The sequence below is a fragment of the Callospermophilus lateralis genome, chromosome 9, assembly GCF_048772815.1.
Source record: "Callospermophilus lateralis isolate mCalLat2 chromosome 9, mCalLat2.hap1, whole genome shotgun sequence".
NCBI classification, from domain to species: Eukaryota; Metazoa; Chordata; class Mammalia; order Rodentia; family Sciuridae; genus Callospermophilus; species Callospermophilus lateralis.
Genome location: NC_135313.1, coordinates 121,002,301 through 121,016,305, shown reverse-complemented (window position 1 = coordinate 121,016,305; position 14,005 = coordinate 121,002,301).

Sequence of the window (14,005 nt, the reverse complement as noted above, 5' to 3'; positions counted from 1 at the left end):
ATCTATACCTCTATCTCAGGAGGCCTCAAATAGAAGAAGCAGTGCAGTATTAATGGCATGCCTATTTGATCACTCCTGGTTCACAGGAAGTATGTCCAGGCCACCCTGACTTTAGGCAAAAGAAGGGCAAGGGAGCTTATTTTGGACACTGTCTTGGACTGCGCCCCTCATAGAAACCTCCAGCCAGAGGTTATGATGAGTATCTATATGGAAAAAGATGAGGGCCATGTGGGAGTGTTTTGGTTTTAATTGTGGTCATTGTGTGGCAGTTAAAGGAGATGCCTGGGTCCACATGGGCTTGAACTCTGGTGTGATTACACTTAGAGAGTGTATTCTGGATCTGATCTCAGAGAACTTGTGCCATGAATTGTGTTGGGATTCTAGGAGGGCATGCATGAGAGTCTCCCTTGGAAACTGAGATCTAGGCCCAGGGTGGCTTTCCACAGAGCACTGGGAATCTCAGCCAGGATATCACATGATTTTTTTTTCTGAAAGACTTGGCAGGCATAGGTGACAGTCAAAACACACATGGACCTCACATTGTAGACCTCAATGGGTCTGATTTCATGTGACTTTTTGGCCACTCCCTGGGAAGCCTTGTCTGTAACAGTTCTACAGAGCTTTCATTGAAATGAGGTTTCTCATCATTTAATGGTTCCTATACGAATTGAAATCCACAGTGCCTCCAACTTCATCCATGAAAAATGGCTAGATAAATACAATAAAATTATTGAAATTTCCATGACCAGGTGGCACTGGAGAAAATTTGGAAAACCGGTTGCTGATCATGAGTATACCAGACAGTGCCTTGATTGACTAGGTTTCATCAAAATGGTGTAGAACAGAGATGCAAGTAAATTAGAGCCTGCTGAGTAGTGGGCCTAGAGCAGTGGAGGGGAGGTGTGTGATAAAACATCTGTGGTGGGGCCATGTTGACCTTCCATTGGCTTCCAAATGCCTTGTGACTGACATGGTGCAGCCAGCAGGCCCTTATATGTAACGGCATCTTGTCATATAGAGAGGCAATGTTGAGAATTATGCTGCTATGGTCAAGGGGAAAAGCTATGTGGAATAGAAGCATTGTTGGTATATTCTCTTGCAGACCCTGACCCAACACACATGACAGAACTCCCTCAAACACTGTGTCCCAGGTGATCTTTTTTTACTTCATAAGCAAATACCAAACTCCCAGTGCAGCAGCAAGAAACACCAGGACAAGTGGAGGATGACCAAATGGCTTCACAGTCCACACGCAGAGACACTTAGGCCCCAGTGGACACAGTTTACCTACATAGAGAGAATTCAGCACTGCTGCCTCATGTTCATTGGAAAATATGAAACCATGTTCTCCAGGTCGCATAGATGCACACCCAGCTTTGATGGTCTCAGTACAAAGAAAGCTCCTTACGAAAACATATATTTCAAGTACCCAACCTCAGAGGCAGTTTCTCAAGAAGTCTTTAGGGCAGCAGAGCTCCATGTTTGTGGAGTGCTTACCCTGTCCCATACTTTTGGAAACTCCTCTATGACCTCCAAGGTTGTGAACTCATGAGAATATTCATTTCCAGATATGTACTCACAGAATTTTTAACTCTTCTCCTCTAATTGTATCTTACTTGGGACGAGGGTAATGTCTAGGCATTGTTCTGAATGAGAGTGGGAAGAATTTTGTGCAGCATATATTTGAAATACTGAATCCCTGACACTAACCCATTCCCTACTAGACTCTGACTACTAATTCTAATATGATGGAGAAACATAACCCAAACAGAATAGAAATACAAGCATTTCAGAGGAGGCATGGTGTATAGTTGGACATGACTTTTGAAATATATAGGGTAGGAGTTATAAATCTAGTCAATTTTTAATTGAAATAGTTCTACATGTGTTTTTAAAGTTAACAAATATATGAATTACTGTCTTCCTTTCTCAGTAGCCTATTAAGCACATGCGTTTTAATATGCACATATAGAATCCTACCTGGTGTCACACGTACATTCACGTGAGGTGGCTGACATGGCACATACAAATTGTGAGAAGTGATCACTCCTCCTAAACACTGTTGGAACTGAAAATTCAACCCATGGGTGAGCTTCCTATTTGAACAAACTTATATAAAAATCCATATTCATTAAAATGAATATTTTTGGATATGATGATGATATACATTTCATGATGAATTTCAACTGGCATATATATTGCTATTTTTAATGTCTGTGTGATATATATATATATATATAACATGTGTCTTATTATACACTCCCTAAATTCATTCATATTGATGTATTTGGATTTATAATCAACTTTTCACAAGATTATTCTCAGTAATATTCATCCACCTGAAATACATATTTGTTTCCTAGTACTGAAAACAAACTTTTTTGAATGGTGCAAACATATCCTAACATTTCTACAGTAACTGACCCTGTTTAACATTAATTCAAGTAGATTACTATGGGACATGATGTGTATTTTGATGTTCAATTTTATTCAACACTTCTACATTACTATTTATTCACTTTATGAATAATGCACATCATAGGATATATATTTCATCCACAAGTTAGCAAATTTATAGGCATTTGTCTCACTTTCACTTTGTGCTTCAGAACACATGTATTCATCCATGTTTCTTGACTGATCTTTTCATGAGACTTCTTTCCAAACACATTATTTTCGATTTCCATAATCACTTTTGAAACACTTCAAATGTTACCTTGAGCTTGGGGAGGGAATCTGAGCCCCGACTTTCTTAGTCATCCTCCAGAGTCAGAATGGCTGGCTGGTATGGCTGTCGCTTTTTAGGGCAATTTTGGCCCAGTGTCCTTTTTTCTTTAGAGTAGGCACATTGATCTGAGGCCAGGGTGGCCTCTGGCATGGGCCAATGTTATCCCTTCTTGTCTACCTGTTTCTTAATTTCTGGCCTATTGGTTGTTGTGACCAGGACCTTAGTCAACGCTTTAGTCTGCCTTTTGTTTCTTTTATCCTTCCTTTGCTCCCTTCTCTTCCTCAGTTTCTCTCTTATAGTATACGCTCTTGGCTTCTCTGACTAAATCTCTCAAAGTCATATTTTGTAATCAATCTAGCTTTGTAACTTTGTTTTAATATCCAGGCCAGTTTGCCCAATAGAGGCCATCGTGACAGATGCCTTTTTATTCTCTGCCTGAGGATCAAAAGGAATATATCTCCTATATGCCTCCATAATTCTCTCTAGAAACATAGCGGGAGATTCATCAGGCCCTTGAATAATCTCTCTTACCTTGTCCAAATTAGTTTGTCGCTAGCGGCTGCTTGGAGACACACTATTACAGCCTGGTGATAAGTGGACAGATGCTCCCTACCTTCAAAGATTTTGGGGTCTCAGTTGGGTGGGTTCAAGGGAAAGCCGCCTTTGATTATGTTGGGAAGTTGTGTCGGATGCACAACTTGTTTGAGGATATTTTTTTCTAGCTTCCTGGAGGATTCACTGTTGTTCCTCTGTCATGAAGAGAATCCCTAGGAGTTTTTGGCAGTCATCTGAAGTAGGCTGGTGTGAAAACATCAATGACTCAACCAGACCTGAGAGCCCGGTGGGGTCCTCAGAAAAAGGGGGATTATATTTTTTTTAAGTTATATAGGTCTGACGAAGAGAAAGGCTAATACTGGTAGGCTTGCATTTTTTCCCCGTGGCCATCTTCAATCATTGGCCCATAGGGATGGAGGGGGAGCATCCCGAGAGTTCCAGGGTTTTCAATCATTCACCGCCAGCGAGATCCTTTAGACGGTCCAGCTTCCTCCAAGGGAAGAGGTGCTGTGTGTACCGCAAGGGAATTATCTGGAGGGCGCTGGGCCGGCATAGCTTCCTCCAATGGAGGAGAGGCTGAGTCAGCAGCAGGGGAATCACTTAGAGGGTGTTGGAGGTTGGGGGACAAGGGCAGGGGATAAGGACGGGAAGGAGAGTCCAGTAGAGTACAATCTGGTGACTCAGGGAGAACAGACGGTGTAGGAGGAGGAGGGGCAAAGGATTTGAGCGTTCCTGGGGGAAGGAGTCAGAGTGGGGGCAGGGGCAAGGAAAGGCTTCACCCATGGAGGAGGAGATATGCAGAGTTCCCACCGAGTTAAGAAATATGGCTGTTGATCCAGATGGCTATGTGGCCCCGGCTGAAAGACAATATCTCTGACTTTTTTAAATTAGTGGGAAGTAGAAAGATTTTTCTAGGGGTCTTCCAAATCCAAAGGCGGGCCATTCTGAAGCACAGAGAGTCTGCGACATCCGGCGCTTTACTGAAAAAGAAAGATTCTGAGCCCTTAAGCGGACTTTGGTCCAGTGATCAAGGATCAGGGACAGAGGCATTGAAGTGCTCTGTCCCATAATGAAAGATACACAAACAGTTAAAGCAATGAAACATGACACAGACAAGACAAGGCAATGAAGACTGGCAATGGACGTCCAACACTGAGACCAGGACTGAGGAGCCGGCAAAACCCAATTGACTGGCAATACCGAATCCGAAAAAAAAATATCACTGAGTCCAGGAGACTATCTCGTCCCCATAAATTTACGGGAAGATGATCCAATACATATGGCTGTAGAGTTCCTTCACATCCTTCAGGATCCTTCCAATCTAATACCATTGCACTTCTATGGGGATTAGACGCCACTCCTAGGCCTCAAAGCGTTTGAGTGGCTTGTTGTAATGGCCAATGTTTTGGCCATTCTTGACGAGAGATGATGCTAAGGTCTGCTTCTGTATCCAGTAGCCCATTAAATTCATGCCCTTGAATATTTAGTTTTAGCATGGGGCCAGAATCTAAATTTAAAGAAAGCATAGCCCAATCTACACCTGTGGAGCCTAATCACTTGGAACCTCTTTCTACAGTACGACTAGGAAATTTTTTATGTAGGCTGGGTATTATTAGTAACTGTGCTATTCTATCTCCTGGTGAAATTACTGATATACCCTTTGGAGAACTGGCTATAATTTTTATTTCACCTTCATAGTCGAGATCAATTACCCCAGGACTTATCATAAGTCCTTTTAGAGTAGAAGAGCTGCGTCCCAATAATTAGCCTACTGTTCCTTTGGGAAGAGGTCCTTTTACCCCTCTGGAAATGAATTGAACTCCCATCTCTGCAGTTAGTACTGCTCTGGCGGAGGCACAGATGTCCAACCCTGCACTCCCTCTGGTTTGTCAGATGAGGGATCTCATGGACAATGTGTCCTGGGCACTACCTTGATGGGGTTGCTGGGTTTCTCCAGTGCTGCGTATATTTGTGGTTTTGGGCCCCGGAGCATTGAGCCCCCTTGTCCAATTTTTGGCAATGGAGCTCCATGTCTTTGTCCATGATATAGTGGATAAACACCTGGTCCTTGTTCGTTTTTTGATAATGGTGTACCCTCTATGGTGGTTTGAGAACAGCATTCATTAGCCCAAAGTCTCCCTCTACGGCATCATGGACAAATACCTGGTATTCTACTCCTTTGATACCTAGTTTTGTTAAACCCTCCTCCTATGGGACAATTCCTTTTAAAATGGCCTGTTTCTTCACAATTGTAGCATGTTCTTGGCGTGGCATCTAAAGCCTGTTTTACTGCAGCTTCCACAATTTGCCCTTGTTCATTAATGTCTCTGGCATCTAAAGCATGTTTTACTGCAGCTTCCACGACTTGCTCTTGTTCTTTAATGTCTCTACATAATTTAATATATGTGTTTAAATCTTCATATTTCCAAGGTCTAATGATATCTTTGCACCAACGATTCGCTTGCTCATAAGCCAGTCGTTTTAGTAATGGCATTGCTTGTTGTGTATTTCCAAAAACTCTGGTAGCTGTTTGAATAAGAATATCTACAAATTCAGCATAAGGTTCATTAGCTCCTTGTATTACCTTAGATAATTGACCTTGTAAACCTCCATGTCCTTGTAAAATCTTCCATGCCTTAATTGCATCTATAGCAATCTGTGCATATACACCAGGATCATATGCACATTGCTGCTGCTGATCCTCATTAGGTCCCTTTCCTAACAATATATCTAGATTTCTCTGAGGATAACTAGCTGCTGCATTTTGCCTAGCCGTCTTCTTGCAAAATTCCTCATTGGCAATCTTCCATAACAGGTATTGTCCTCCATTTAGCACAGCTTTACACATATTAGCCCAATCTGCTGGCTTCATGTTCATGTTGTTAATGGATTCGATAATGCTTACAGTGAAGGGTGCTTGAGGACCATAGGTTGTTACAGCCTCTATTAGCTGCTTCACTGTTTTGAAATTTAAAGCATGGTAATCTCATTGCCCTCCTGCCTCAAATACTGGGCATGTTAATATTTGAGATCTTTTCTCAGGATCCCAACTATCAACTGCGGGGGTTGGGGGCCTCCTAGCATATGGAGGTGGCCTTGTCAGTTGGACACTTACTTCCTCTGGTGATAGAAAGGTGTTAGTAGCAGTCTCCTGTAGAGGTGGTGCTGTTGGTTTGACACTTACATCCTCTGGTGATAGAAAGGTGTTAGTAGTAGTCTCCTGTTGTAACTTTCCCCCTGATGGCTTTTTCTGTTTTACACTTTCTTCCTCTGTCTGACTGGCTTGAAAGGCCTTCTCTTTTACTTGAATTTTTTCCTCTGTCTGATTAGTTCGAGAGACCTTTTCTTTTACTTGAATTTTTTCCTCTGTCTGACTAACTTGAGAGACCTTCTGTTTTACTTGAATCAATATGTCTTCTCCTTCCTCTACCATTGTCTGAACTGAAGGCTTTCCACTAAGCAAACAAGGTACAAACGTCCACAATAGCAATGTGCCAACTGGCAGAGTCCCTGGGCTTTTCTTTTCTATTCTTTTTAAATCTTCACCATGATGGTTCCATTGTGATATATTTAACAACTCCTCCTGAAAAAGCCATGGGCTACATTTTGTATTGTATCAACGTATGCCCTGACTTTTCTTGACTTTACTGAGATGCCTCCTACCTCTAACAATTTACTGAACACTCTTTCAGTTTTTTTTTTTTTTTACTAATTTCTGATCCCGTATTTCTACTATAATTCAACCCAACAAGATGACACCAAACAAAACAGCTCCTCAGGAAAAGCCGTCAGAGCCCAACTGCCACCACAGGCTTCCCACAAGCCTCTCCCTCAAACACAAGTCTCCTCCTCTTGAGGCCGATTGGCTGGGTCGTGTGGGCGGAGCCAAAAAAAGTCCCCCAATGAGCAGTTCCGTGGTCTGAAAGGGCAGAGAACCAGCCCAATGTGCATCACCACAGAGGAGCCAATCAGCTAGATGATGCTGGTGCCGCTGTGAGCCAATCATCAGCCGGCAGATGGAAGTTTGCTGGCAGCTGCAAGTTTGCTGGGGCTCCTTTGGCTGTGGCTCTCAACAGATTATTCTCAGAAATATTCAAACACCTGAAATACATATTTGTTTCCTAGTACTGAAAACTAACTTCAGTGAATGGTCCTTATATATCCTAATATTTCTATAGTAACTGACCAAGTTTAACATCAATGCAGTTAGATTCCTATGGGACATGATATGTATTTTGAAATTCATTTTTATTCCACACTGGTACATTACTATTTCTTCAGTTTATGGACATCATAGGATATATCCTTTCATCCACAAATTCACAAATTTATAGGCATGTGGTTCACTTTCAATCACTTCCTATTTCAGAAAACATGTATTCCTCTATGATTCTTTAGTGGTCTTTTCACTAGACTTCTTTCTAAAAACATTATTTTCGATTCTATACTCATTTTTGAAGCAAAACTCACACACTCTTCATGATAAACCGTAACCCTAATATTACCATTAGATGTATAACTGGTTGGAATGAATGTATATATATCAATATAAGATTTCCTATATATTTTCAAATATAATTTCAATGCATTATTTAAAGTTGGAACCAGTTATATAATTTATTCACAATATGGTCTATTCATGCATCATCTCTTATTCATCAACACAGGGTACGCCTATTTTATCCGCAATACTAATTTATAAGTTTTCAAAATATTGCTCCTCATATTGGTGGAAGAAATACTCATGTCATCTGATCTACATATATATTTTACCACAGTAATATTCTTGACACAAAATGCAAAGGTCACACTTATGATTGTACTAAAGCCTAAATTTAAAGTGAGCATGGATTACTAAAAACCTCCATGTCTAGGTTCCCTAATGCGCTCAAATGTCAGTCCTATTGGTGACTAAATAATTGTTTCTTCCTAAGATTATATATTCAACCTCAACCCTGTTGAAAATGTCTAATCCTATCACTCACTTTATACGTTGCCTGATTTCCTAATGTCTCTATTGATACATATTTACTCTCTTTCCTACATATTTTCCCCAGTTCATCATTGTGACTGACTCTTCACATGTGCTGACATTTACATTCACTCTCTAACTGAAATCCTATTGCTAAAGAATTTTTGGTCCAACTCCTAGACTCACTCTTCTTCCTAATCCTACTGACAATCTTCCTAATCCTATGGACTATCCCTTTTGGACTGGATGATCTCTTCTAAATTCAGTCATCTGAGGTACAGCATCCTATGCCATTGTAAATGAATTTATCTGAGACCTCGGTGCAGAACATAATTCAAGCTTAGTATGCCAATCAATCGCCAAATGCCCTTCTGGGCTTCAAATCTTACCTAAATTTCTGCTTTCTTACTTATATTTCACGTCTATATTCTTATAAGTATCACAGGTTCCCAAACCATTATTCATCCAGCAGAATGATTCCTAACCAAAATCGAACATGCTATTATCCCTAACCATACAATGTTCCATCAATCTAACTTTACAGAAGAGCAGGGACCGAGTTGGTCTTACAATACAGGAAGGTAGGGGATCTTCCACCTGGTGAGAACCTCAAAAGTCTATGCAGAAATGATCCATGGAGAAGATTTAGGCAGCTATTTAGGACCTGAGAGAGCAAAAGTCATCTTCCATGGCAAACAACCTAGTCAGGAGGAATGGATGTTTCTGAATCAGCCTCTCTCTTCTTAATGTAGAGAAGTCAGACCAAACCAGGCCTTTGTGGAGAGCAGTTCCCAGGTGCCTATGGTTTCTATACCATTCTAATTTGTGAATGTGTCACAGGAAGTAGGGGCAGCCTCCATCTTATGAGAACCTAGGAAGCAACTGTTAGGACATATTGGTAGCCAAATCAGTGACCTCATTCAGTTCCTGAAGGAAGTGACCTCACCTACTTTCTTGGTGATGGAATTCTCTGAATTTTGGATCCAGGAAGCCAGGCACCCAGAGCCATTACCCGTCCAAGTCCCAGTGGTCTCACTTTTTTGGATTTACCAAGGATCGAATCAGTCTTTCTAGGTACCTATTCATGTAAATGTGGCCAAATTCCAAGAAAGCTCTGAAGAGGGGCCTTTCTTGACAAGACTGGAATTGGCTCACCACTGCCTCCTGACAACTTCACAGAGTTGGTGAATGACACCAGATCTGAGACAGGAAAGGCCATTTCGGAGGAACATCGTATGGCCTACAAGTCAGAGGACACTCAGAAGAGTCACAGACCTACTTGGGGGAAGGAGGTGCCTGGGTGTGTGGATGTCAGTGTGTGGTTTTGTCTCATGTTCTGAGAATAGGTAAAAATACGTGATTTATTTCTTTTGGAATGGACTGTTTCTAATAAGTCATTTGACATGGTGAGTGTTTCTATTTCTGTTTATCCCACTGTGTCCGCGGTTGTAGACATTAGAAAAGAGAATGCATCAATGAATATGTCCTGTGTAGTAGAATGCCTCCCAGCAATCAACCTGTCCAATTTATGAAAGGACTGCGGCTTGCCTTACCAATGGGAAACACCTACAACCTTCCTAAGTTCCTGTTTTCTTCCAGAATTCTGGCCACTAGCCAGAATAGGTTCAGCGTTTTTTATCCATGATATGTACCACCTCCAATCACTGTGACATGACCATGTACTGAATAGCTGAAGGGATTAGCATGGCGAGCATCTCAGAAAACTCAGATATCAGTGTGGCCAGGAAACTCTCAGTGGAGAAACCCTGCTTTGGGCCTTTGCTTACATTTTGTTCTGTTGCCCTGAATGTCAGGAAGGTATTTGCCTCTGGCCACCCCTTTGTGAAGACTGAAAAAAACAGTTATCAAGTGGAAATGAATGAGGATCACCTGTGGCTCTTGGCATAATTGCTTTGGAAAGGGAGGTGTCTGAATCAGCCACTTGGCCCTGTGTGAGGCTCCGGCTTAGATTCTCAGCACCTGATGGATCTAAAGAAAGATCCGATGTGTGCATCCAAAACCAAAATGGCAAAAAGATCAGTCATTGTGGATGAAGTCTCTAGCCTTCTTCTGTGATGTTCCTGACTCCATCAAGTGAGAATAGGGATCCTTTAGGTCAAATGAGTTCTTCAAAGCCCTGCAGAAGTGCTTGGATTTTCTCATGACTCCAAACCACATAAAGAATCTATACCTGACATTCAGTAGGCCTCAAATTGGAGAAGCAGAGAAGTATTAATGGCAGGTCTATTTAATCACTCCTGGTTCACAGGAATGGTGTCCAGGCCACCCTGACTTTAGGCAAATGAGGGCCAAGGGTGCTCATTTTGGTCACTGTCTTGGGCTGCGCCCCTCATGGAAACCTTCAGCCAGAGGTTATGATGAGTGTCTATATGGAGAAGATGAGGGCCTTGTGGGAGTGTTTAGGTTTTAATTTTGGTCATTTGTGTGGCAGTTGGAAGAAATGACTGGGTCCAACTGGGCTTGAACTCTGGTGTGAGTTCAAGGGGACTTATAAACTGAGTTCTGGAACTGAACTCAGAGAAGTATTGCCATGAATTGTGTTGGGATTTTAGCAGGCCACACACGAGAGTCGCCCTTATAAACTGAGATCCAGGTCCAGGGTGGCTTTCCACAGAGCACTGAGAATCTCAGCCTGGATATCACATGATATTTTCTAAAACACTTGGCAGGCATACTTGAGCGTCAAAACACACATGGACCTCACATTGTAGACCTCAATAGTCCTGGATTTATGTGACCATTTGGTCACTCCTTGGGAAGACTTGCTTGTGAGAGTTTTCTAGAGGTTTTATTGAAATGAGCTTCCTCACCATATAATGTTTCCTGAAAAAATTGAAACCCACAGTGCCTCCAACCTCATGCTTGAATAATGGCTACATAAATACCATGAAATTTTTTAAATTCCCTTGACCAGGGTGCACAGGAGAACCTTTGGATATACTGTTGCTGACAATGAGTGTACCAGACAGTTCCTTGATTGACTGGGTTTCATGAAAATGGTGTAGAAAAGAGATACCAGTAAGTTCAAGCCTGCTGATTTGTGGACCTAGAGCAGAGATGTGCAGTTTTGTGATAAAACTTCTGTCGTGGGGCCTTGTGGATCTGCCTTTGACTTCCAAATGGCTTGTGGCTGACATGGTGCATCCAGCAGACCCTTATATGTAAAGGCATCTTTTTATAAGGAGAGGTTTAAGGGAAATGTTCACAATCAGGATATTATGGTCAAGGGGGCAAACTATGTGGGATAGAAACCTGGTTGGTGCATTCTCCTGCTGACCCTGACCCACCACACATGACAGAACTCCCTCCAGCACTGTGTTCCAGTTGAGCTCCTTGTATTCCATGAAGCAAATACCAAATTCCCAGTGCAGCACCAAGAATCACCACGAAATGTGGAGGATGACCAAATGGATTCACAGTCAACATGTGGATACACTTAGCCCCCCGTGGCCACAGTTTACCTACAAAGAGAGAATTCAGCACTGCTGCCTCATGTTCATTGGAAAATAAGAAACCATATCTACAAGGTCACAGAGATGAAGACCCAGCTTTGATGGTCTCCCTAGAAAGGAAGCTAAAGCTCCTGACAACAACATATGTTTTAAGTGCCCAACCTCAGAGACAGTTTCTCAAGAAGTCTTTAGGCAGGCAGAGGTCCATGTTTGTGGAATGTTTACCCTGTCCCTTACTTTTGGAAACTCCTCTACCACTTCCAAGGTTGTGAACTCCTGATCGTATTCCATTCCAGATATGTAGTCACGGATTTTCTAACTCTTCTCCTCTAATTGTGTCTTACTTGGGGCGAAGGTGATATCTAGGTGTTATTCTGGATGAGAGTGGGAAGATTTTTGTGTACCACATATTTGCATACACATTAGATTCATTTTCCTATTTTCCATTCGATATACTGAATCCCTGACACTAACTCACACTCTACTAGACTCTGATTACTAATCCTAATATGATGGAGGAATGTAACCCAAACATTATAGAAACACAAGCAGTTCAGAGAAGGCATGGTGTATAGTTGGACTTGCTTTTTGCATGATAAATGGTAGGTGTTATAAATATAGTCAATTGTTAATTGAAATAGTTCTCCATTGTTTTCAATGTTAACTTATTTCTGAATTCCTGTCTCCATTTCTCTGGAGGCTATTCAGCACATGTATTTTTATATGCACACATAGAATCCTACCTGGTATCACATGTACATTTTTGTGAGGTGGCTGACTTTGCAGATACAAATTGTGAGAAGAGATCACTCCTCCTAAACGCTTTTGCATCTTAAAATTTCACCTATGGTTGAGGTTCCTAGTTGAACAACATTATACATAAATCCATGTTCACTAAAATGAATACTTTTTAATCTGTGGATGATATATATTTCATGATAAATTTTGATATGCATATATATTTATATATTGCTACTTTTTAATGTATCTGTGTTATATATATATATATTATACACCATCCTGATTTTTTAAAATATGAAATATATGTGTCTTATATACACTCCCTAAATTCATTCATGTCATGAATGTGGATTTATAATAATATGTTCACAAGATTATTCTCAGATATATTCATCCACCTGAAATATATATTTGATTCCTAGTACTGAAAACTAACTTTAGTAAATGGTCCTTTCAAATCCTAATGTTTCTACAGTAACTGACCCAGTTTAACATCAATGCAAGTAGATGCCTATGGGACATGATATGTATTTTGACATTTATTTTCATTCAACACTGGTATATTACTATTTTTATCAGTTTTTGCACATCATAGGATATATATTTCATCCACAAGTTAGGAAATTTATACGATTTTTTTTATACTTACAATCACTTCCTGCTTCAGAACACATGCATTCCTCTATGTTTCTTGACTCGTCTTTTCATGAGACTTCTTTCCAAACACATAATTTTTCATTTTCATAATCACTTTTGAAGCTAAACTCACACACCCTTCATGATAAAACATAACCCTAATATGACCATTAGATGCATAACTCGTTGGAATGAATGATTGTATATCAATATAAGATTTCTTATATATTTTCAGATATCAATTCAATACATGATTTAAAGTGGAAACAGTAATATTATTTATTCACAGTATTGTCAATTCATGCATTACTTCTATATTCATAGACAGAGGGTACAACTCTGTGTACCCCCAACACTAATTTATACGTCTTCAAAATATTGCTCCCAGAAATGTTAGAAAAAATACTAATGTCACCTGATCTACATATACATTTTATCACAGTAATATTCTGATCACAAAATGCAAAGGTCAAACTTATGATTGTAACAAATCCTAAATGGAAAGTGATCCTGGATTACTAAAAACATCCATGTCCAGGTTGCCTAATGCTCTCCAATGTCAATCATATTGGTGACTACATATTTGTTTTTTCCTAAGATTATATATTGAAACTCAACCTTGTTGATAATGTCTAATTCTATCATTCACTTTATACTTTGCCTGATTTCATAATGTGTGTATTGATATCTGATTTCCTACATATTTTCTCCAGTTCATCATTGTGACTGACTCTTCACATGTGCTGACATTTACATTCACTCTCTAACCGAAACCCTATTGCTAAGGAACTTTTGTTCCAAATCCTATACACAGTTTTCTTCCTAAACCTACCAACTATATTCCTAATCCTACCGACTATCCCTTTTTGAATGGATGTTCTCTTCTACATTTAATTATCC